The sequence below is a fragment of the Phyllobates terribilis genome, unplaced genomic scaffold (genome assembly GCF_046119375.1).
Source record: "Phyllobates terribilis strain yellow unplaced genomic scaffold, ASM4611937v1 Scaffold_3__8_contigs__length_932513732, whole genome shotgun sequence".
Taxonomy (NCBI): Eukaryota; Metazoa; Chordata; class Amphibia; order Anura; family Dendrobatidae; genus Phyllobates; species Phyllobates terribilis.
Genome location: NW_027362763.1, coordinates 10,867,201 through 10,888,081, shown reverse-complemented (window position 1 = coordinate 10,888,081; position 20,881 = coordinate 10,867,201). Strand labels below are relative to the sequence as shown.

Sequence of the window (20,881 nt, the reverse complement as noted above, 5' to 3'; positions counted from 1 at the left end):
GATCGGGAGAAGATCCTTCACTGGGGTCACTCGTCTAAACTGGCTGGCCATGCCGGTCAGAAAAAGACCCTCCAGCTTATTACCCGGCACTACTGGTGGCCTACCCTGCACAAGGACGTAATAGACTTTGTTTCTGCCTGTGTGTCCTGCGCCCGCAACAAGTTTCCGAGACATCTGCCAGCCGGTCGCCTCCTTCCGCTCCCAGTACCTGCTGCCCCCTGGCAGCATATAGCAATGGACTTTATAACAGACCTCCCAGTCTCTGCCGGTTGTACGGTCATTTGGGTGGTCGCTGACCGTTTCTCCAAGATGGCTCATTTCGTTCCCCTGCCAGGCCTCCCGTCTGCACCCAAGCTAGCTAAAGACTTTATTCGTCACATCTTCCGTCTTCATGGCCTGCCCCTCCACATCGTGTCGGATCGTGGGGTACAGTTCACCTCTCGCTTCTGGAGAGCCACTTGTAAACTGCTAGACGTCACCCTGGACTTCTCTTCTGCTTACCACCCACAGTCCAATGGTCAAGTGGAGCGGATCAATCAGAACCTGACCAGTTACCTCCGGCACTTCGTTAATGCCCATCATTCAGACTGGGTGGATCTCCTACCATGGGCCGAGTTCTCTTATAACAATCACGAGAGCGAATCCTCCTCCAAATCCCCGTTTTTTGTAGTCTTCGGTCAGCATCCTCGGATTCCTTTTCCTGTCTCCACCTCTGTGGACAACCCGGCTGCGGAATCTCTCATTGGCAAATTTTCCTCCATTTGGGAGAGTACCCGATCCACACTCCTTCAGTCGTCCGAACGGATGAAAAGACACGCTGACAAAAAACGCCTGGATCCTCCACAATTTCGTCCCGGAGATAAAGTCTGGCTCTCATCTAAATATGTCTGACTCAAGATACCTTCTTACAAGTTAGGGCCTCGGTTCATCGGCCCCCTGGAGGTCATCAGTCAGATCAACCCGGTGGCCTATAAATTGAAACTCCCGGCCAACTTACGGATCCCTAACTCCTTCCATGTATCTCTCCTCAAACCTGTGGTACTTAACTCTTTTTTTCAAGTCTACAGGTACGCCTCCTGCTCCGGTTTCTGCTGAGGACGAGTTTGAGGTAGAGAACATTCTTGCCACCAAAAGGGTAAGAGGAAAGACCTTTTTTCTAGTAGATTGGAAGGGGTTTGGTCCTGAGGAGAGAACGTGGGAGCCCCGGGAGAACATCCATGCACCTCTTATCCTTGCTAAATTTCTGTCTGGCCTAAAAAAGGGGGGGCCTAAAGGGGGGGGGTACTGTAGCGCCGGCGTCCCTGCCCTCTGCTAGGCAGGGACGCTGTTCCCCTCACCTCCCTGCTCCGTGCCCGGTGTCCTCCTCCCGCTCTGCTGGCAGCGCGCGCTCCTTCCCGGCCACTGTGCTTAGGGCGCGCGCGCGCGCTCTCCCTTCCTCTTAAAGGGGTCGCGCGCGCCGTCCTAAGGAGTCCCCGGCCAATGGCCGGAGGACTTCACCATATATAAGGCACCTCCTCCAAAATGGAGGTGTCCGAGCAATGTTGTTGCACTGTTCTACTCTGCTTCAGCCCTCAGGTCCCGTTGCCAGTTACCTGCCAGTTACCTGCCTGATTCCTGCCAGAGTCCTGCCAGTTTGCTGTCTGTTTCCTGCCTGTTATTCCTGCTACCTGCTTGCTAGCCTGAGGTCTGACGGTCTGCCTTACAACTCCTGTCAGTCTGTCTAAGGACCAGCTTGCCCGCTCACCTGGGAGCGCACATCAGCTACCTGCCTGCTTGCTAGCCTGAGGTCCAACGGTCTGCCTTTCTACTCCTGTCAGTCTGTCTATAGACCAGCTTGCCCGCTCACCTGGGAGCGCTCCTCCGCTACCTGCCTGCTTGCCTGCCCGGAGGCTCCGCCGTCACGTGCTGTGACCACCAGCTATTCCAGAGACTCTTGCCCGCTCACCTGGGAGCGCTTCTCCGCTACCTGCCTGCTTGCCTGCCCGGAGGCTCCGCCGTCACGTGCTGTGACCACCAGCTATTCCAGAGACTCTTGCCCGCTCACCTGGGAGCGCTTCTCCGCTACCTGCCTGCTTGCCTGCCTGGAGGCTCCGCCGTCACGTGCTGTGACCACCAGCTATTCCAGAGACTCTTGCCCGCTCACCTGGGAGCGCTTCTCCGCTACCTGCCTGCTTGCCTACCTGGAGGCTTCGCCGTCACGTGCTGTGACCACCTGCTATTCCAGAGGCTCTCGCTTGCTCACCTGGGAGCACACATCCTCCATCTGCCTTGCTAGCCTACCTGGAGGTTCAGCCATCACAGGTCGTACCTACCCTTTACCTAGAGACTGCCCCGGTCACTTGCCGTGACCTCCAGCCCGTTCACCCAGAGACTGCCCCGGTCACTTGCCGTGACCTCCAGCCCGTTCACCCAGAGACTGCCCCGGTCACTTGCCGTGACCTCCAGCCCGTTCATCCAGAGACTGTCCCGGTCACTTGCCGTGACCTCCTGCCCGTACACCCAGAGACTGTCCCGGTCACCTGCTGTGACTGCCTGCCTGGTCGCCACCCGCTCCCTTACAAGGACCGCCCCCTTGTATAGTAGCTCAGAGGTTCCGCCTCCCAGACCCGTTACAATTAGAAATAATCCTGACTACTAGGTTGCCACACTGTTAGATCCCCGGTACAAAAGTAAATTTGCAGAAATTATTCCTGCCATAGAAAGGGATGCACGCATGCAGGAGTATCAGCAGAGACTGTTGCAGAATCTTACATGTGCTTTTCCACAAAATACCAGTGGTGCACGTAGTGAATCTCACAGTTCCAACTTGCCAACCGTGGGACCGTCAAGTGTTCAGCACTCAAACCGTAACAGAACCACAGTATCTGCTGGTAACATCAATTTTGCGGAATCATTTCACCACTTTTTTAGCCCATCCTTTGCAAGGCCACAGGAGACAAGAAGTCTGACACATAGTCAACGCCTAGAGACGATGGTACAGGAGTATCTCCAAGTAAACATTGAAGCCACGACTGTGTCACTGGACCCTTGCTCTTTTTGGGCTTCCAATCTGGATAAATGGCCGGAGCTAGCCACTTACGCCTTGGAGATCTTGTCATGCCCCGCAGCCAGCGTTCTGTCTGAACGTGTGTTCAGCGCTGCTGGTGGTGTGCTGACAGATAAGCGCACGCGGCTCTCCACTGATAATGTAGACAGACTCACGTTCATAAAGATGAACAAATCATGGATCCGAAACGACTTTTCTACCCCTGTGTCATCCTGGGGAGAGTAAAAGCTTGATGATTGGTTAAAATCACCCTACCAACCGTTTTAAGCTTTCAAATTACTAATCATGTTTATCTGTATCTTGACTGGAAAATAATTTGGGCTTTGTAGCAGTGTGCAGCACTGATCCTATTAGGCCATCTATAATAAGCTCCACCAGATTTAAAATTAAAAATAATTTTTAGCTGCATCTAGCCCAGAAAATAATTTTGGGGCCCCGAGATGCGCAAGACACATAAGTGCCTTCTTGCTGCACTACCTGCAGCATGACCCTCATATTGTCAGAATTCGAAGTAATCATGACTACTGGGTTGCCACACTCTTAGATCCCCCAAACTTTTCGATCAACCTTTTCATTTTAATAAAGACCAAAAAAATGGTCATTTTTGAAATTATAAGCATTAGCAGGTTGTTAGAAACTGAAATCAAACAGTTTTCAACTCAAAACTTTATTGTAGGTGATGTTACATTTTCACATAGGACCCCTTGTTCGAAAGGAGCTTCTGAACTCTCTCGTCCATTGAATTTGTCAGGTTTTGGATGGTTTCTGCTTCAATTGTTTTGCATGAGGACAGAATACCCTCCCAGAGCTGTTGCTTAGATGTGAACTGCCTCCCGCCATCATAGACACTCCTTTTAATGATGCTCCAAAGGTTCTGAATGGGGTAGAGGTCAGGGGAGCATGGGGGTCACACCATAAGTTTGTCCCCTTTTATGCCCATATCAGCCAGAGATGCAGATGTTTTATGTGCAGCATGAGATGGTGCATTATCATGCAGAAAAATGATCTTGCTGTGAAATACACGGTTCTTCTTCTTGAACCATGGCAGGAAGTGCTGTTTGAGAAAATCCACATACATTATGGAGTTCATCTTTAGCGCCTTCAGGGATCCTAAAGGGGCTGACAATCTCTCTCCCCATGATTCCAGCCCAAAACATTACTCCACCTCCTCCTTGTTGGTGCTGTAGCCGTGTTTGCGTGGGGTGTCCATCAACCAGCCATCCTCCACTCCATCCATCTGGACCATCGAGCACTGCACGGCACTCATCCGTGAACAAAACAGTTTTGAAATCAGTCTTCATGTAATCTTTGGCCCACTGGAGCCGTTTCTGCTTGTGTGAAGTGGATAGAGGAGGTCGACAGGATGGCGTATGCACAGCTGCAAACCTCTGAAGGACCCTGCATCTTGTTGTTCGGGGGACGTTGGAGGCACCAGCAGCTTCAAAAACTTGTCTGCTGCTATGACAAGGCTTTCTTGCCGCTGCTCTTTTAACCTGACGTAATTGCCTGTAGGAAAGAGTCCTCAATTTGCCCTTATCAGCACGCACACGTGTGTACTGTGAATCAGCTACATACTTCTTGATTGCCAAGACACTTCATCCTGATCATCGCACAATGTTGATTGTAGTCATGCCTTGACCTAAACACTCCACAATTTGTTGCTTCTCAGCAGCCGACACATCCTTTTTCTTTCCCATTTTGGCAGAAAATGTAGGCTGCTTAATAATGTGAGAGAGCCTTCTTAAGTAGTCTTGCCTTTCATTGGACACACCTGCCAAACTAATTAGCACAGGTGTCTGCAATTGCTTACAGTGATATAAAGAGCCCTGACACACATCACCATCAATGAGTTTAACTGACAAACAAACAAATTCTTCCCTTATCACTCCTAAACACTTTTTGCATAATAATTTGGAACGCAGTGTACATGTGCTTTTCCACAAAACACCAGTGGTTCACGTAGTGAATCTTACAGTTCTAACTTGCCAACCGTGGTCTGTATGGAATTGTTCAATAAAGGGCCCAAAATTAAGATAACATAGATGGGAGAGGTCTCTATGAATAGGAATTCCTAAGTATTTGATACCCTGTGAGGGCCAGGCAAAGGGAAAGTTGGACTGGATGGAATCCTATATGGATTTGGGGAGGGAGACATCGAGGGCCTCAGACTTCGCTGCATTGATTTTAAAATTTTACCATGTAACAAAGTGATCTATTTCAGCCATAACAGCAGGGATGGATATATGTGATTGAGTGATATATACTAGGACATCATCAGCAAATAGAGAGCACTTGTACTCGGTGCCTCCCACCTCAATCCACCTAATATTGGGGTTATGGCGAATTGATGAGAGCAGGTGCTCCATCACTAGGATGTATAAGAGAGGGGACAGAGGACATCACTGCCTTGTCCCATTGGTGATTGTGAAAGGTGATGAAAATGTTCTGACGCACCCCCTGGGCCTTGGGACACCCGGAGCCGGACCCTTTTTGGTGGATGCTGGTGGTTGTAGTCTTCGTGGCGGCGACCCGGTTCCGTGGCTCAGGGCGGTCAAACCAGTGGCGGAACTATTTATGTGGTTTTGATGTTTAAATGTCCAACTACGCCACCCGTGGATTGCGGTCAGAGTGAACCGCCGCTACAGGGCAGACCGCTGAGGCTGGTGTTGTGGGTGCAGCAGAGCGTAGCATAACTCCCCACGGGAGGAGTATAGCCTCAGGGCAGTGTATGCGGAGGATGGGGGTGATGGTGCAGGGCAGCAGCAGTAACGACACGGAGTCAGTGATGCAGTCCAGGGCCTTTACTCACAGTTCTTATTATCCAGACCACGTCTGCAGGTAACGGCTGCCCACATCGTACTGTGCTCACCAGGTGAGGGGCTCAGACAACTCCCAGATAACTTTGGAGCACTTCACAGGACCCCCTTTGTGTGTCCTTTGTCTGGCCTTTCTTACCAACACTTCTGTCTGGCTGCCTCGGGCCTCCTCTTGGTAAACTTGGCGCCAGTTTCCCTGACCCTATGTGGTGCCTTCCTAGCTGGTGTAGCGAGGGGCTGCGCCACATAAAATGTCAGAGCCTCCTGTTTCTAGCTGAGGGTCATTTCCTGCCTCCACTAGCTCGGGGACCGGTCTCCCCCTTTGGCCTGACCCCTCCACGCAGGTGGATTCGGGCGTGCGGTGGCAACTTGCCCATCCGCACCCCTGGGATCCCTTCATTCCTCGTTCCTGGAGCCTTCTCCGCTCCTCTTCCTTCCTTCTCCCTCTTCCAGGCCTGGGCCTCTGTTACTAGGCCCGCCTCCGGAGCAGAGCTCATGCAGAGCCCCTGCTCCCTGCCACTTCTGCTCAGACTTCTCTGCACTGAACTAAGATGGTGCCCACCTTTTATACTCCCTTCTCAATGCACCCAGGAACTGCTTCCTCCCTGCTCCTGCACTACAGGGTTCCCCTTCCTCAGTGTTCCCTCCCTCCACTCCAGCCAGGGACAGGGACTGTCGTGCCCATCTCAGGGGCATATTGGTCGCCCTGCCCCACGGCAATGTGGTGTAATGCATGCAGGTGTGGGGTCCTGATCCACAATCCATCCTTACCTGAGAGTGAGATATCACACCTCTGGGTGAGGTGCAATACGTCTGTAGCAACCGAGCCCTCAGGGTGCTACAGTTCCATTTATCTTCAGCCTAGGTGACGTATTGCGATACAGGGCCGTGATTTTGGCTATAAAAGGGTCCCCTAGACCCCTACCCCAAGCTTTTTAAGAGAATCATATATGGCGTGCCAGGAGACTCTATGGAATGCTTTCTCAGCATCCAACGAGAGTATCTAATTACAAATTTTTAACTGCATCTAGCCCAGGAAATACTTTGCGCCTAGTAGCAGTGTATGCTAGTCAGCGGATTATCCCTGCTGTTAAGCAAGCTACACCACCTGTAGTTTAGACACAATTTTTTCAAAGGAAATGCTTCGGGACCATGGGATACTTAGTGAAGAGCATCAGGAGGCACCCCAAGGCATAGGGGCTGGGACTGGCAGTAGGATGCCTTGCGGTGGACAGCCGAGCTCGATCCTTATAAAAGCTTTTTAACTGCAGCAGCTTTAGTGGACGCTACTGGAGCTGGAATTACTGCGGCTGCTGGCATGAGACTTGCCCTCCAATAGATCCTTGTAAATGGATTTAAAGTGTATTCATTCAAATTAGAGAGACAATTTAAATTAAAAAGCTTAGAGCTGCCTCCACCACAGGGGGGCTCGCTCGACCCACCAGCGGACAGGCACCAGTATTGGGAGAGGGGGGCTGGCCGTCAGGGTTCACCGCGGCTCTGGCACAAACCCGGCGACACGGAGGTGGCACGGGCAGGAGCGGACTGGCCGTGTCGGCTTCTCACTTTTTGGATTTTAGAAGGGCATGACATGCCTATATCTGTGTCTCCCCCTCCTTTTACTCCTCCACCTCTTTTATTTTCGCATGACTATATGTACTTGTCACTTTTCCATGTGTTAGTTATGTCTTCTGAGCAGTTTGTCAGCTTTTGGACACCTTTGAAGGTGTTTTCTATGTGTTTCTATGTGTTTTTGTTTGCCTGCCATTGGTTTTAACGGTGTTCAAAGGTGTTCGACGAACACACGGGTGTTCGACGAACCGAACCGACCTCGAACACTACGGGGGTGGCTCAACACTAACCTCAATGTTTAAAAACAGGACAAAGGGCATTTTTCAACCAGGGAACATGCGTTGATTTGTCAGGCCATTGTGAATCAAATGGGTGAAAATCAAGCTGCCCAAACCAACAGTATAGCCTTGTGTGAGAAAAAATGCTCACAAACACATGTTTCTACCCGGTGTCGAACCAGGGACCTTTCACGTGTAAAGCGAACGTGATAACCACTACACTACAGAAACTTCATGAAAAGGAGTGAAATGTTCACGTCAAGCAATCAAGAGCAAAAGTGGAAACAGAGTAATGGCATCATCTGAAAAGCAAAACTTGCATCTTTCAATGAGGGAACTTTTCACTTGTCAGGCTAACGTGATTCTGGTTTAAACGTAGCTGAGCTGGATTTGCATGGAAAAAAACATTTTGGACAAAGCATTCTCATGCCTTTGTCCAAAAGCCAAAAAGAAAGAGAAAAAGCACGTAGATGCCTAGTTTTGCACCCTAAAACTCTCAGGTGTTAATTGAATTGTGATAACCTATCAACTGTCAAAACCACACACTGTTGTCAAAAGCAAACTCACGTAGAAATCGTAGCGGTGAAAAAAATGCTGCTCAAACCAACAATATAATCTTGCATTTGGAAATAAAGAATAAATCACATGTTTCTGCTCGGTATCGAACCAGGGACCTTTCGCGTGTGAGGCGAACGTGATAACCGCTACACTACAGAAACTAGACAAAAAAAAAGCTTCTGTGGTCACGGCATGCAATCAAGATCAAGGACCGAAAAGCAAACGCTTTGATAGCAAACAATAAAATTATGTTTCTGCCAGTTTCGAACTGGGGACCTTTCGCGTGTTAGGCGAACGTGATTACCGCTACACTACAGAAACTCACGGTACTACCAAAGACATTCACACATACCTAAATGCAATTGAACAAAATCATCCACCCAAAGCCAACAAGTTTACCTCAATGTTTAAAAACAGGACAAAGGGCATTTTTCAACCAGGGAACATGCGTTCATTTGTCAGGCCATTGTGAATCAAATGGGTGAAAATCATGCTGCCCAAACCAACAGTATAGCCTTGTGTGAGAAAAAATGCTCACAAACACATGTTTCTGCCCGGTGTTGAACCGGGGACCTTTCGCGTGTAAAGCGAACATGATAACCACTACACTACATAAACTTCATGAAAAGGAGTGAAATGTTCACATCAAGCCATCAAGAGCAAAAGTGGAAACAGAGTAATGGCATCATCTGAAAAGCAAAACTTGCATATTTCAATGAGGGAACTTTTCACTTGTCAGGCTAACGTGATTCTGGTTTAAACGTAGCTGAGCTGGATTTGCATGGAAAAAAACATTTTGGACAAAGCATTCTCATGCCTTTGTACAAAAGCCAAAAAGAAAGAGAAAAAGCACGTAGATGCCTAGTTTTGCACCCTAAAACTCTCAGGTGTTACTTGAATTGTGATAACCTATCAACTGTCAAAACCACACACTGTTGTCAAAAGCAAACTCACGTAGAAATCGTAGCGGTGAAAAAAATGCTGCTTAAACCAACAATATAATCTTCCATTTGGAAATAAAGGATAAATCACATGTTTCTGCCCGGTATCGAACCGGGGACCTTTCGCGTGTGAGGCAAACGTGATAACCGCTACACTACAGAAACTAGACGGAAAAAGCTTCTGTGGTCATGGCATGCAATCAAGATCAAGGACCGAAAGGCAAACGCTTTGATAGCAAACAATAAAATTATGTTTCTGTCCAGTTTCGAACTGGGGACCTTTCGCGTGTTAAGCGAACGTGATAACCGCTACACTACAGAAACTCACGGTACTACCAAAAACATTCACACATACCTAAATGCAATTGAACAAAATCATCCACCCAAAGCCAACAGGTTTACCTCAATGTTTAAAAACAGGACAAAGGGCATTTTTCAACCAGGGAACATGCGTTCATATGTCAGGCCATTGTGAATCAAATGGGTGAAAATCATGCTGCCCAAACCAACAGTATAGCCTTGTGTGAGAAATAATGCTCACAAACACATGTTTCTGCCCGGTGTCGAACCAGGGACCTTTCACGTGTAAATCAAACGTGATAACCACTACACTACAGAAACTTCATGAAAAGGAATGAAATGTTCACGTCAAGCAATCAAGAGCAAAAGTGGAAACAGAGTAATGGCATCATCTGAAAAGCAAAACTTGCATCTTTCAATGAGGTAACTTTTCACTTGTCAGGCTAACGTGATTCTGGTTTAAACGTAGCTGAGCTGGATTTGCATGGAAAAAAACATTTTGGACAAAGCATTCTCATGCCTTTGTCCAAAAGCCAAAAAGAAAGAGAAAAAGCACGTAGATGCCTAGTTTTGCACCCTAAAACTCTCAGGTGTTACTTGAATTGTGATAACCTATCAACTGTCAAAACCACACACTGTTGTCAAAAGCAAACTCACGTAGAAATCGTAGCGGTGAAAAAAATGCTGCTCAAACCAACAATATAATCTTGCATTTGGAAATAAAGAATAAATCACATGTTTCTGCCCGGTATCGAAACGGGGTACTTTCGCGTGTGAGTCGAACGTGATAACCGCTACACTACAGAAACTAGACGGAAAAAGCTTCTGTGGTCACGGCATGCAATCAAGATCAAGGACCGAAAGGCAAACGCTTTGATAGCAAACAATAAAATTATGTTTCTGCCCAGTTTCGAACTGGGGACCTTTCGCGTGTTAGGCGGACGTGATAACCGCTACACTACAGAAACTCACGAAACTACCAAAGACATTCACACATACCTAAATGCAATTGAACAAAATCATCCACCCAAAACCAACAGGTTTACCTCAATGTTTAAAAACAGGACAAAGGGCATTTTTCAACCAGGGAACATGCGTTCATTTGTCCGGCCATTGTGAATCAAATGGGTGAAAATCATGCTGCCCAAACCAACAGTATAGCCTTGTGTGAGAAAAAATGCTCACAAACACATGTTTCTGCCCGGTGTCGAACCAGGGACCTTTCGCGTGTAAAGCAAACGTGATAACCACTACACTACAGAAACTTCATGAAAAGGAGTGAAATGTTCACGTCAAGCAATCAAGAGCAAAAGTGGAAACAGAGTAATGGCATCATCTGAAAAGCAAAACTTGCATCTTTCAATGAGGGAACTTTTCACTTGTCAGGCTAACGTGATTCTGGTTTAAACGTAGCTGAGCTGGATTTGCATGGAAAAAAACATTTTGGACAAAGCATTCTCATGCCTTTGTCCAAAAGCCAAAAAGAAAGAGAAAAAGCACGTAGATGCCTAGTTTTGCACCCTAAAACTCTCAGGTGTTACTTGAATTGTGATAACCTATCAACTGTCAAAACCACACACTGTTGTCAAAAGCAAACTCACGTAGAAATCGTAGCGGTGAAAAAAATGCTGCTCAAACCAACAATATAATCTTGCATTTGGAAATAAAGAATAAATCACATGTTTCTGCCCGGTATCGAACCGGGGACCTTTCGCGTGTGAATCGAACGTGATAACCGCTACACTACAGAAACTAGATGGAAAAAGCTTCTGTGGTCACGGCATGCAATCAAGATCAAGGACCGAAAGGCAAACGCTTTGATAGCAAACAATAAAATTATGCTTCTGCCCAGTTTCGAACTGGGGACCTTTCGCGTGTTAGGCGAACGTGATAACCGCTACACTACAGAAACTCACGGAACTACCAAAGACATTCACACATACCTAAATGCAAATGAACAAAATCATCCACCCAAAGCCAACAAGTTTACCTCAATGTTTAAAAACAGGACAAAGAGCATTTTTCAACCAGGGAACATGCGTTCATATGTCAGGCCATTGTGAATCAAATGGGTGAAAATCATGCTGCCCAAACCAACAGTATAGCCTTGTGTGAGAAAAATGCTAACAAACACATGTTTCTGCCCGGTGTCGAACCGGGGACCTTTCGCGTGTAAAGCGAACGTGATAACCACTACACTACAGAAACTTCATGAAAAGGAGTGAAATGTTCACGTCAAGCAATCAAGAGCAAAAGTGGAAACAGAGTAATGGCATCATCTGAAAAGCAAAACTTGCATCTTTCAATGAGGGAACTTTTCACTTGTCAGGCTAACGTGATTCTGGTTTAAACGTAGCTGAGCTGGATTTGCATGGAAAAAAACATTTTGGACAAAGCATTCTCATGCCTTTGTCCAAAAGCCAAAAAGAAAGAGAAAAAGCACGTAGATGCCTAGTTTTACACCCTAAAACTCTCAGGTGTTACTTGAATTGTGATAACCTATCAACTGTCAAAACCACACACTGTTGTCAAAAGCAAACTCACGCAGAAATCGTAGCGGTGAAAAAAATACTGCTCAAACCAACAATATAATCTTGTATTTGGAAATAAAGAATAAATCACATGTTTCTGCCCGGTATCGAACCGGGGACCTTTCGCGTGTGAGGCGAACGTGATAACCGCTACACTACAGAAACTAGACGGAGAAAGCTTCTGTGGTCACGGCATGCAATCAAGATCAAGGACCGAAAGGCAAACGCTTTGATAGCAAACAATAAGATTACGTTTCTGCCCAGTTTTGAACTGGGGACCTTTCGCGTGTTAGGCGAACGTGATAACCGCTATACTACAGAAACTCACGGTACTACCAAAGACATTCACACATACCTAAATGCAATTGAACAAAATCATCCACCCAAAGCCAACAGGTTTACCTCAATGTTTAAAAACAGGACAAAGGGCATTTTTCAACCAGGGAACATGCGTTCATTTGTCAGGCCATTGTGAATCAAATGGGTGAAAATCATGCTGCCCAAACCAACAGTATAGCTTTGTGTGAGAAATAATGCTCACAAACACAAGTTTCTGCCCGGTGTCAAACCGGGGACCTTTCGCGTGTAAAGCGAAAGTGATAACCACTACACTACAGAAACTTCATGAAAAGGAGTGAAATGTTCACGTCAAGCAATCAAGAGCAAAAGTGGAAACAGAGTAATGGCATCATCTGAAAAGCAAAACTTGCATCTTTCAATGAGGGAACTTTTCACTTGTCAGGCTAACGTGATTCTGGTTTAAACGTAGCTGAGCTGGATTTGCATGGAAAAAAACATTTTGGACAAAGCATTCTCATGCCTTTGTCCAAAAGCCAAAAAGAAAGAGAAAAAGCACGTAGATGCCTAGTTTTGCACCCTAAAACTCTCAGGTGCTACTTGAATTGTGATAACCTATCAACTCTCAAAACCACACACTGTTGTCAAAAGCAAACTCACGTAGAAATCGTAGCGGTGAAAAAAATGCTGATCAACCCAACAATATAATCTTGCATTTGGAAAAAAAGAATAAATCACATGTTTCTGCCCGGTATCAAACCGGGGACTTTTCACGAGTGAGGCGAACATGATAACCGCTACACTACAGAAACTAGATAGAAAAAGCTTCTGTGGTCACGGTATGCAATCAAGATCAAGGACCGAAAGGCAAACGCTTTGCTAGCAAACAATAAAATTATGTTTCTGCCCAGTTTCGAACTGGGGACCTTTTGCGTGTTAGGCAAACGTGATAACCGCTACATTACAGAAACTCACGGTACTACCAAAGACATTCACTTATACCTAAATCATTCACCCAAAGCCAACAGGTTTACCTCAATGTTTAAAAACAGGACAAAGGGCATTTTTCAACCAGGGAACATGCGTTCATTTGTCAGGCCATTGTGAATCAAATGGGTGAAAATCATGCTGCCCAAACCAACAGTATAGCTTTGTGTGAGAAATAATGCTCACAAACACAAGTTTCTGCCCGGTGTCAAACCGGGGACCTTTCGCGTGTAAAGCGAAAGTGATAACCACTACACTACAGAAACTTCATGAAAAGGAGTGAAATGTTCACGTCAAGCAATCAAGAGCAAAAGTGGAAACAGAGTAATGGCATCATCTGAAAAGCAAAACTTGCATCTTTCAATGAGGGAACTTTTCACTTGTCAGGCTAACGTGATTCTGGTTTAAACGTAGCTGAGCTGGATTTGCATGGAAAAAAACATTTTGGACAAAGCATTCTCATGCCTTTGTCCAAAAGCCAAAAAGAAAGAGAAAAAGCACGTAGATGCCTAGTTTTGCACCCTAAAACTCTCAGGTGCTACTTGAATTGTGATAACCTATCAACTCTCAAAACCACACACTGTTGTCAAAAGCAAACTCACGTAGAAATCGTAGCGGTGAAAAAAATGCTGATCAACCCAACAATATAATCTTGCATTTGGAAAAAAAGAATAAATCACATGTTTCTGCCCGGTATCAAACCGGGGACTTTTCACGAGTGAGGCGAACATGATAACCGCTACACTACAGAAACTAGATAGAAAAAGCTTCTGTGGTCACGGTATGCAATCAAGATCAAGGACCGAAAGGCAAACGCTTTGCTAGCAAACAATAAAATTATGTTTCTGCCCAGTTTCGAACTGGGGACCTTTCGCGTGTTAGGCAAACGTGATAACCGCTACATTACAGAAACTCACGGTACTACCAAAGACATTCACTTATACCTAAATCATTCACCCAAAGCCAACAGGTTTACCTCAATGTTTAAAAACAGGACAAAGGGCATTTTTCAACCAGGGAACATGCGTTCATTTGTCAGGCCATTGTGAATCAAATGGGTGAAAATCATGCTGCCCAAACCAACAGTATAGCCTTGTGTGAGAAAAAACGCTCACAAACACATGTTTCTGCCCGGTGTCGAACCGGGGACCTTTCGCGTGTAAAGTGAACACAATAACCACTACACTACAGAAACTTCATGAAAAGGAGTGAAATGTTCACGTCAAGCAATCAAGAGCAAAAGTGGAAACAGAGTAATGGCATCTAGTGTTGAGCCACCCCCGTAGTGTTCGAGTTCGGTTCGGTTCGTCGAACACCCGTGTGCTCGTCGAACTGTTCGTCGAACACCTTCGAACACCGTTAAAACCAATGGCAGGCAAACAAAAACACATAGAAACACATAGAAAACACCTTCAAAGGTGTCCAAAAGCTGACAAACTGCTCAGAAGACATAACTAACACATGGAAAAGTGACAAGTACATATAGTCATGCGAAAATAAAAGAGGTGGAGGAGTAAAAGGAGGGGGAGACACAGATATAGGCATGTCATGCCCTTCTAAAATCCAAAAAGTGAGAAGCCGACACGGCCAGTCCGCTCCTGCCCGTGCCACCTCCGTGTCGCCGGGTTTGTGCCAGAGCCGCGGTGAACCCTGACGGCCAGCCCCCCTCTCCCAATACTGGTGCCTGTCCGCTGGTGGGTCGAGCGAGCCCCCCTGTGGTGGAGGCAGCTCTAAGCTTTTTAATTTAAATTGTCTCTCTAATTTGAATGAATACACTTTAAATCCATTTACAAGGATCTATTGGAGGGCAAGTCTCATGCCAGCAGCCGCGGTAATTCCAGCTCCAGTAGCGTCCACTAAAGCTGCTGCAGTTAAAAAGCTTTTATAAGGATCGAGCTCGGCTGTCCACCGCAAGGCATCCTACTGCCAGTCCCAGCCCCTATGCCTTGGGGTGCCTCCTGATGCTCTTCACTAAGTATCCCATGGTCCCGAAGCATTTCCTTTGAAAAAATTAAGTGTCTAAACTACAGGTGGTGCAGCTTGCTTAACAGCCGGGATAATCCGCTCACTAGCAGACACTGCTACTAGGCACAAAGTATTTCCTGGGCTAGATGCAGTTAAAAATTTGTAATTAGATACTCTCGTTGGATGCTGAGAAAGCATTCCATAGAGTCTCCTGGCACGCCATATATGATTCTCTTAAAAAGCTTGGGGTAGGGGTCTAGGGGACCCTTTTATAGCCAAAATCACGGCCCTGTATCGCAATACGTCACCTAGGCTGAAGATAAATGGAACTGTAGCACCCTGAGGGCTCGGTTGCTACAGACGTATTGCACCTCACCCAGAGGTGTGATATCTCACTCTCAGGTAAGGATGGAGTGTGGATCAGGACCCGACACCTGCATGCATTACACCACATTGCCGTGGGGCAGGGCGACCAATATGCCCCTGAGATGGGCACGACAGTCCCTGTCCCTGGCTGGAGTGGGGGGAGGGAACACTGAGGAAGGGGAACCCTGTAGTGCAGGAGCAGGGAGGAAGCAGTTCCTGGGTGCATTGAGAAGGGAGTATAAAAGGTGGGCACCATCTTAGTTCAGTGCAGAGAAGTCTGAGCAGAAGTGGCAGGGAGCAGGGGCTCTGCATGAGCTCTGCTCCGGAGGCGGGCCTAGTAACAGAGGCCCAGGCCTGGAAGAGGGAGAAGGAAGGAAGAGGAGCGGAGAAGGCTCCAGGAACGAGGAATGAAGGGATCCCAGGGGTGCGGACGGGCGAGTCGCCACCGCACGCCCGAATCCACCTGCGTGGAGGGGTCAGGCCAAAGGGGGAGACCGGTCCCCGAACTAATGGAGGCAGGAAACGACCGTCAGCTAGAAACCGGAGGCTCTGACATTTTATGTGGCGCAGCCCCTCGCTACACCCGCTAGGAAGGCACCACATAGGGTCAGGGAAACTGGCGCCAAGTTTACCAAGAGGAGGCCCGAGGCAGCCGGACAGAAGTGTTGGTAAGAAAGGCCAGACAAAGGACACACAAAGGGGGTCCTGTGAAGTGCTCCAAAGTTATCTGGGAGTTGTCTGAGCCCCTCACCTGGTGAGCACAGTACGACGTGGGCAGCCGTTTCCTGCAGACGTGGTCTGGATAATAAGAACTGTGAGTAAAGGCCCTGAACTGCATCACTGACTCCGTGTCGTTACTGCTGCTGCCCTGCACCATCACCCCCATCCTCCGCATACACTGCCCTGAGGCTATACTCCTCCCGTGGGGAGTTATGCTACGCTCTGCTGCACCCACAACACCAGCCTCAGTGGTCTGCCCTGTAGCGGCGGTTCACTCTGACCGCAATCCACGGGTGGCGTAGTCGGACATTTAAACATGAAAACCACATAAATAGTTCCGCCACTGGTTTGACCGCCCTGAGCCACGGAACTGGGTCGCCGCCACGAAGACTACAACCACCAGCATCCACCAAAAAGGGTCCGGCTCCGGGTGTCCCAAGGCCCAGGGGGTGCGTCAGAACATTTTCATCACCTTTCACAATCACCAATGGGACAAGGCAGTGATGTCCTCTGTCCCCTCTCTTATACATCCTAGTGACGGAGCACCTGCTCTCATCAATTCGCCATAACCACAATATTAGGTGGATTGAGGTGGGAGGCACCGAGTACAAGTGCTCTCTATTTGCTGATGATGTCCTAGTATATATCACTCAATCACATATATCCATCCATGCTGTTATGGCTGAAATAGATCACTTTGTTACATGGTAAAATTTTAAAATCAATGCAGCGAAGTCTGAGGCCCTCGATGTCTCCCTCCCCAAATCCATATAGGATTCCATCCAGTCCAACTTTCCCTTTGCCTGACCCTCACAGGGTATCAAATACTTAGGAATTCCTATTCATAGAGACCTCTCCCATCTATGTTATCTTAATTTTGGGCCCTTTATTGAACAACTCCATACAGACCACGGTTGGCAAGTTAGAACTGTAAGATTCACTACGTGAACCACTGGTGTTTTGTGGAAAAGCACATGTACACTGCGTTCCAAATTATTATACAAAAAGTGTTTAGGAGTGATAAGGGAAGAATTTGTTTGTTTGTCAGTTAAACTCATTGATGGTGATGTGTGTCAGGGCTCTTTATATCACTGTAAGCAATTGCAGACACCTGTGCTAATTAGTTTGGCAGGTGTGTCCAATGAAAGGCAAGACTACTTAAGAAGGCTCTCTCACATTATTAAGCAGCCTACATTTTCTGCCAAAATGGGAAAGAAAAAGGATGCGTCGGCTGCTGAGAAGCAACAAATTGTGGAGTGTTTAGGTCAAGGCATGACTACAATCAACATTGTGCGATGATCAGGATGAAGTGTCTTGGCAATCAAGAAGTATGTAGCTGATTCACAGTACACACGTGTGCGTGCTGATAAGGGCAAATTGAGGACTCTTTCCTACAGGCAATTACATCAGGTTGAAAGAGCAGCGGCAAAAAAGCCTTGTCATAGCAGCAGACAAGTTTTTGAAGCTGCTTGTGCCTCCAACGTCCCCCGAACAACAAGATGCAGGGTCCTTCAGAGGTTTGCAGCTGTGCATGCGCCATCCTGTCGACCTCCTCTATCCACTTCACACAAGCAGAAACGGCTCCAGTGGGCCAAAGATTACATGAAGACTGATTTCAAAACTGTTTTGTTCACGGATGAGTGCCGTGCAGCGCTCGATGGTCCAGATGGATGGAGTGGAGGATGGCTGGTTGATGGACACCCCACGCAAACACGGCTACAGCGCCAACAAGGAGGAGGTGGAGTAATGTTTTGGGCTGGAATCATGGGGAGAGAGATTGTCGGCCCCTTTAGGATCCCTGAAGGCGCTAAAGATGAACTCCATAATGTATGTGGATTTTCTCAAACAGCACTTCCTGCCATGGTTCAAGAAGAAGAACCGTGTATTTCACAGCAAGATCATTTTTCTGCATGATAATGCACCATCTCATGCTGCACATAAAACATCTGCATCTCTGGCTGATATGGGCATAAAAGGGGACAAACTTATGATGTGACCCCCATGCTCCCCTGACCTCTACCCCATTCAGAACCTTTGGAGCATCATTAAAAGGAGTGTCTATGATGGCGGGAGGCAGTTCACATCTAAGCAACAGCTCTGGGAGGGTATTCTGTCCTCATGCAAAACAATTGAAGCAGAAACCATCCAAAACCTGACAAATTCAATGGACGAGAGAGTTCAGAAGCTCCTTTCGAACAAGGGGTCCTATGTGAAAATGTAACATCACCTAGAATAAAGTTTTGAGTTGAAAACTGTTTGATTTCAGTTTCTAACAACCTGCTAATGCTTATAATTTCAAAAATGACCATTTTTTTGGTCTTTATTAAAATGAAAAGGTTGATCGAAAAGTTTGGGGGATCTAAGAGTGTGGCAACCCAGTAGTCATGATTACTTCGAATTCTGACAATATGAGGGTCATGCTGCAGGTAGTGCAGCAAGAAGGCACTTATGTGCCTTGCGCATCTCGGAGCCCCAAAATTATTTTCCGGGCTAGATGCAGCTAAAAATTATTTTTAATTTTAAATCTGGTGAAGCTTTAGTATAGATGGCCTAATAGGATCAGTGCTGCACACTGCTACAAAGCCCAAATTATTTTACAGTCAAGATACAGATAAACATGATTAGTAATTTGAAAGCTTAAAACGGTTGGTAGGGTGATTTTAACCAATCATCAAGCTTTTACTCTCCCCAGGATGACACAGGGGTAGAAAAGTCGTTTTGGATCCATGATTTGTTCATCTTTATGAACGTGAGTCTGTCTACATTATCAGTGGAGAGCCGCGTGCGCTTATCTGTCAGCACACCACCAGCAGCGCTGAACACACGTTCAGACAGAACGCTGGCTGCGGGGCATGACAAGATCTCCAAGGCGTAAGTGGCTAGCTCCGGCCATTTATCCAGATTGGAAGCCCAAAAAGAGCAAGGGTCCAGTGACACAGTCGTGGCTTCAATGATTACTTGGAGATACTCCTGTACCATCGTCTCTAGGCGTTGACTATGTGTCAGACTTCTTGTCTCCTGTGGCCTTGCAAAGGATGGGCTAAAAAAGTGGTGAAATGATTCCGCAAAATTGATGTTACCAGCAGATACTGTGGTTCTGTTACGGTTTGAGTGCTGAACACTTGACGGTCCCACGGTTGGCAAGTTGGAACTGTGAGATTCACTACGTGCACCACTGGTATTTTGTGGAAAAGCACATGTAAGATTCTGCAACAGTCTCTGCTGATACTCCTGCATGCGTGCATCCCTTTCTATGGCAGGAATAATTTCTGCAAATTTACTTTTGTACCGGGGATCTAACAGTGTGGCAACCCAGTAGTCAGGATTATTTCTAATTCTCACAATTCGAGGGTCATGTTGCAGGTAGTGCAGCAAGAAGGCACTCATGTGTGTTGCGCATCCAGGAGCACCAAGTCCCTGTTGTGTTGGTGGCGAGGTAACAATCATGCTTCCTTCCTCTGTCCTCTCCCCCCAACCTCGCACAACAGAAATGTGATCAAGGTCTCCCTCATCTGATGAGTCTTCCATCAGTTCGTCCTCCACTTCTTCCTGGGCTCCTGCACCTTCCTCACTAGTTTGGCTGCTACCATGCGCCCTGGTAAAACCATCTCCCCCACCCTCACATGCCTGCCGCCTTGGTGCTGCCGACCGTCTGGACCTTGCAGATGTTAGCCCTTCCGCATACAACTCCTCCTCCTCTACTTCCTCCACCTCCTCTTGTGCCACCACCTGACTCCGAATTCTGTTTAACATGTGCTCCAGCATGTAAATCACCGGAATAGTCATGCTGATAATGGCATCGTCAGCACTAAACATCTTCGTCGCCATTTCAAAACTGTGCAGAAGGGTGCATAGGTCCCTGATCTGAGACCACTCCTCCAGCGTGATTTGCCCCACCTCTGAATCTCGTTGGCCCAGGCTATACGTCAGAACGTATTGCACCAGGGCTTGTCGGTGCTGCCACAGTCGCTGCAACATGTGCAGAGTTGAATTCCACCGGGTACGCACATCGCATTTTAGCCGGTGAAGTGGCAGGCCCAACGACTTCTGGAGAGATGTAAGTCGCTGAGCTGCGGGATGCGAACGGCGGAAGTGAGCACACAGCGACCGTGCCCTCTGCAGAAGGCCATCTAGTCTGGGATAGTGGGCTAAAAATTGCTGGACAACCAGGTTCAACACGTGAGCCATACAAGGCACGTGTGTGACATTGCCCCGGCGAAGGGCCGCACCCAGGTTTGCAGCATTGTCGCACACGGCCTTCCCTGGTTTCAGGTCCAGTGGAGACAACCATTCATGAAATTGGTTCTCCAGAGCTGACCACAACTCCTCAGCTGTGTGACTCACATTTCCCAGACATTTCAATGTAAAAACCGCCTGATGACGTTGAGCCCTACTGCCAGCAAAGTAAGGAGGTGTGCAGGATCCCTTCTGCGCAGTTAGAAAGCTTGTGGCATGACCAGACAGGCTTTGGGTGCAGGTGGAAGACCGAGAGGAGGTTGAGGAG

General features: G+C 47.4%; 18 non-coding genes across 18 annotated transcripts; all 18 read right to left on the bottom strand.

The window, feature by feature from the left end:
* Positions 1 to 7,870: 7,870 nt before the first annotated feature.
* Positions 7,871 to 7,943, bottom strand: TRNAV-UAC (transfer RNA valine (anticodon UAC)). Its single transcript has one exon. It is a non-coding gene; the product is annotated as a tRNA-Val (tRNA).
* A 415-nt stretch (positions 7,944 to 8,358) lies between these two features.
* TRNAV-CAC (transfer RNA valine (anticodon CAC)) lies at positions 8,359 to 8,431 on the bottom strand. Its single transcript has one exon. It is a non-coding gene; the product is annotated as a tRNA-Val (tRNA).
* An 88-nt stretch (positions 8,432 to 8,519) lies between these two features.
* On the bottom strand, positions 8,520 to 8,591 carry TRNAV-AAC (transfer RNA valine (anticodon AAC)). The gene has a single exon. It is a non-coding gene; the product is annotated as a tRNA-Val (tRNA).
* A 224-nt stretch (positions 8,592 to 8,815) lies between these two features.
* TRNAV-UAC (transfer RNA valine (anticodon UAC)) lies at positions 8,816 to 8,888 on the bottom strand. Its single transcript has one exon. It is a non-coding gene; the product is annotated as a tRNA-Val (tRNA).
* A 415-nt stretch (positions 8,889 to 9,303) lies between these two features.
* TRNAV-CAC (transfer RNA valine (anticodon CAC)) lies at positions 9,304 to 9,376 on the bottom strand. Its single transcript has one exon. It is a non-coding gene; the product is annotated as a tRNA-Val (tRNA).
* An 86-nt stretch (positions 9,377 to 9,462) lies between these two features.
* Positions 9,463 to 9,535, bottom strand: TRNAV-AAC (transfer RNA valine (anticodon AAC)). The gene has a single exon. It is a non-coding gene; the product is annotated as a tRNA-Val (tRNA).
* Positions 9,536 to 9,759: 224 nt separating this feature from the next.
* Positions 9,760 to 9,832, bottom strand: TRNAV-UAC (transfer RNA valine (anticodon UAC)). The gene has a single exon. It is a non-coding gene; the product is annotated as a tRNA-Val (tRNA).
* A 574-nt stretch (positions 9,833 to 10,406) lies between these two features.
* TRNAV-AAC (transfer RNA valine (anticodon AAC)) lies at positions 10,407 to 10,479 on the bottom strand. Its single transcript has one exon. It is a non-coding gene; the product is annotated as a tRNA-Val (tRNA).
* Positions 10,480 to 10,703: 224 nt separating this feature from the next.
* Positions 10,704 to 10,776, bottom strand: TRNAV-UAC (transfer RNA valine (anticodon UAC)). The gene has a single exon. It is a non-coding gene; the product is annotated as a tRNA-Val (tRNA).
* Positions 10,777 to 11,191: 415 nt separating this feature from the next.
* Positions 11,192 to 11,264, bottom strand: TRNAV-CAC (transfer RNA valine (anticodon CAC)). Its single transcript has one exon. It is a non-coding gene; the product is annotated as a tRNA-Val (tRNA).
* Positions 11,265 to 11,350: 86 nt separating this feature from the next.
* TRNAV-AAC (transfer RNA valine (anticodon AAC)) lies at positions 11,351 to 11,423 on the bottom strand. Its single transcript has one exon. It is a non-coding gene; the product is annotated as a tRNA-Val (tRNA).
* Positions 11,424 to 11,646: 223 nt separating this feature from the next.
* On the bottom strand, positions 11,647 to 11,719 carry TRNAV-UAC (transfer RNA valine (anticodon UAC)). Its single transcript has one exon. It is a non-coding gene; the product is annotated as a tRNA-Val (tRNA).
* Positions 11,720 to 12,134: 415 nt separating this feature from the next.
* On the bottom strand, positions 12,135 to 12,207 carry TRNAV-CAC (transfer RNA valine (anticodon CAC)). The gene has a single exon. It is a non-coding gene; the product is annotated as a tRNA-Val (tRNA).
* An 86-nt stretch (positions 12,208 to 12,293) lies between these two features.
* TRNAV-AAC (transfer RNA valine (anticodon AAC)) lies at positions 12,294 to 12,366 on the bottom strand. The gene has a single exon. It is a non-coding gene; the product is annotated as a tRNA-Val (tRNA).
* A 224-nt stretch (positions 12,367 to 12,590) lies between these two features.
* Positions 12,591 to 12,663, bottom strand: TRNAV-UAC (transfer RNA valine (anticodon UAC)). The gene has a single exon. It is a non-coding gene; the product is annotated as a tRNA-Val (tRNA).
* A 574-nt stretch (positions 12,664 to 13,237) lies between these two features.
* On the bottom strand, positions 13,238 to 13,310 carry TRNAV-AAC (transfer RNA valine (anticodon AAC)). Its single transcript has one exon. It is a non-coding gene; the product is annotated as a tRNA-Val (tRNA).
* A 209-nt stretch (positions 13,311 to 13,519) lies between these two features.
* On the bottom strand, positions 13,520 to 13,592 carry TRNAV-UAC (transfer RNA valine (anticodon UAC)). Its single transcript has one exon. It is a non-coding gene; the product is annotated as a tRNA-Val (tRNA).
* A 574-nt stretch (positions 13,593 to 14,166) lies between these two features.
* On the bottom strand, positions 14,167 to 14,239 carry TRNAV-AAC (transfer RNA valine (anticodon AAC)). The gene has a single exon. It is a non-coding gene; the product is annotated as a tRNA-Val (tRNA).
* Between the last annotated feature and the right edge of the window lie 6,642 nt (positions 14,240 to 20,881).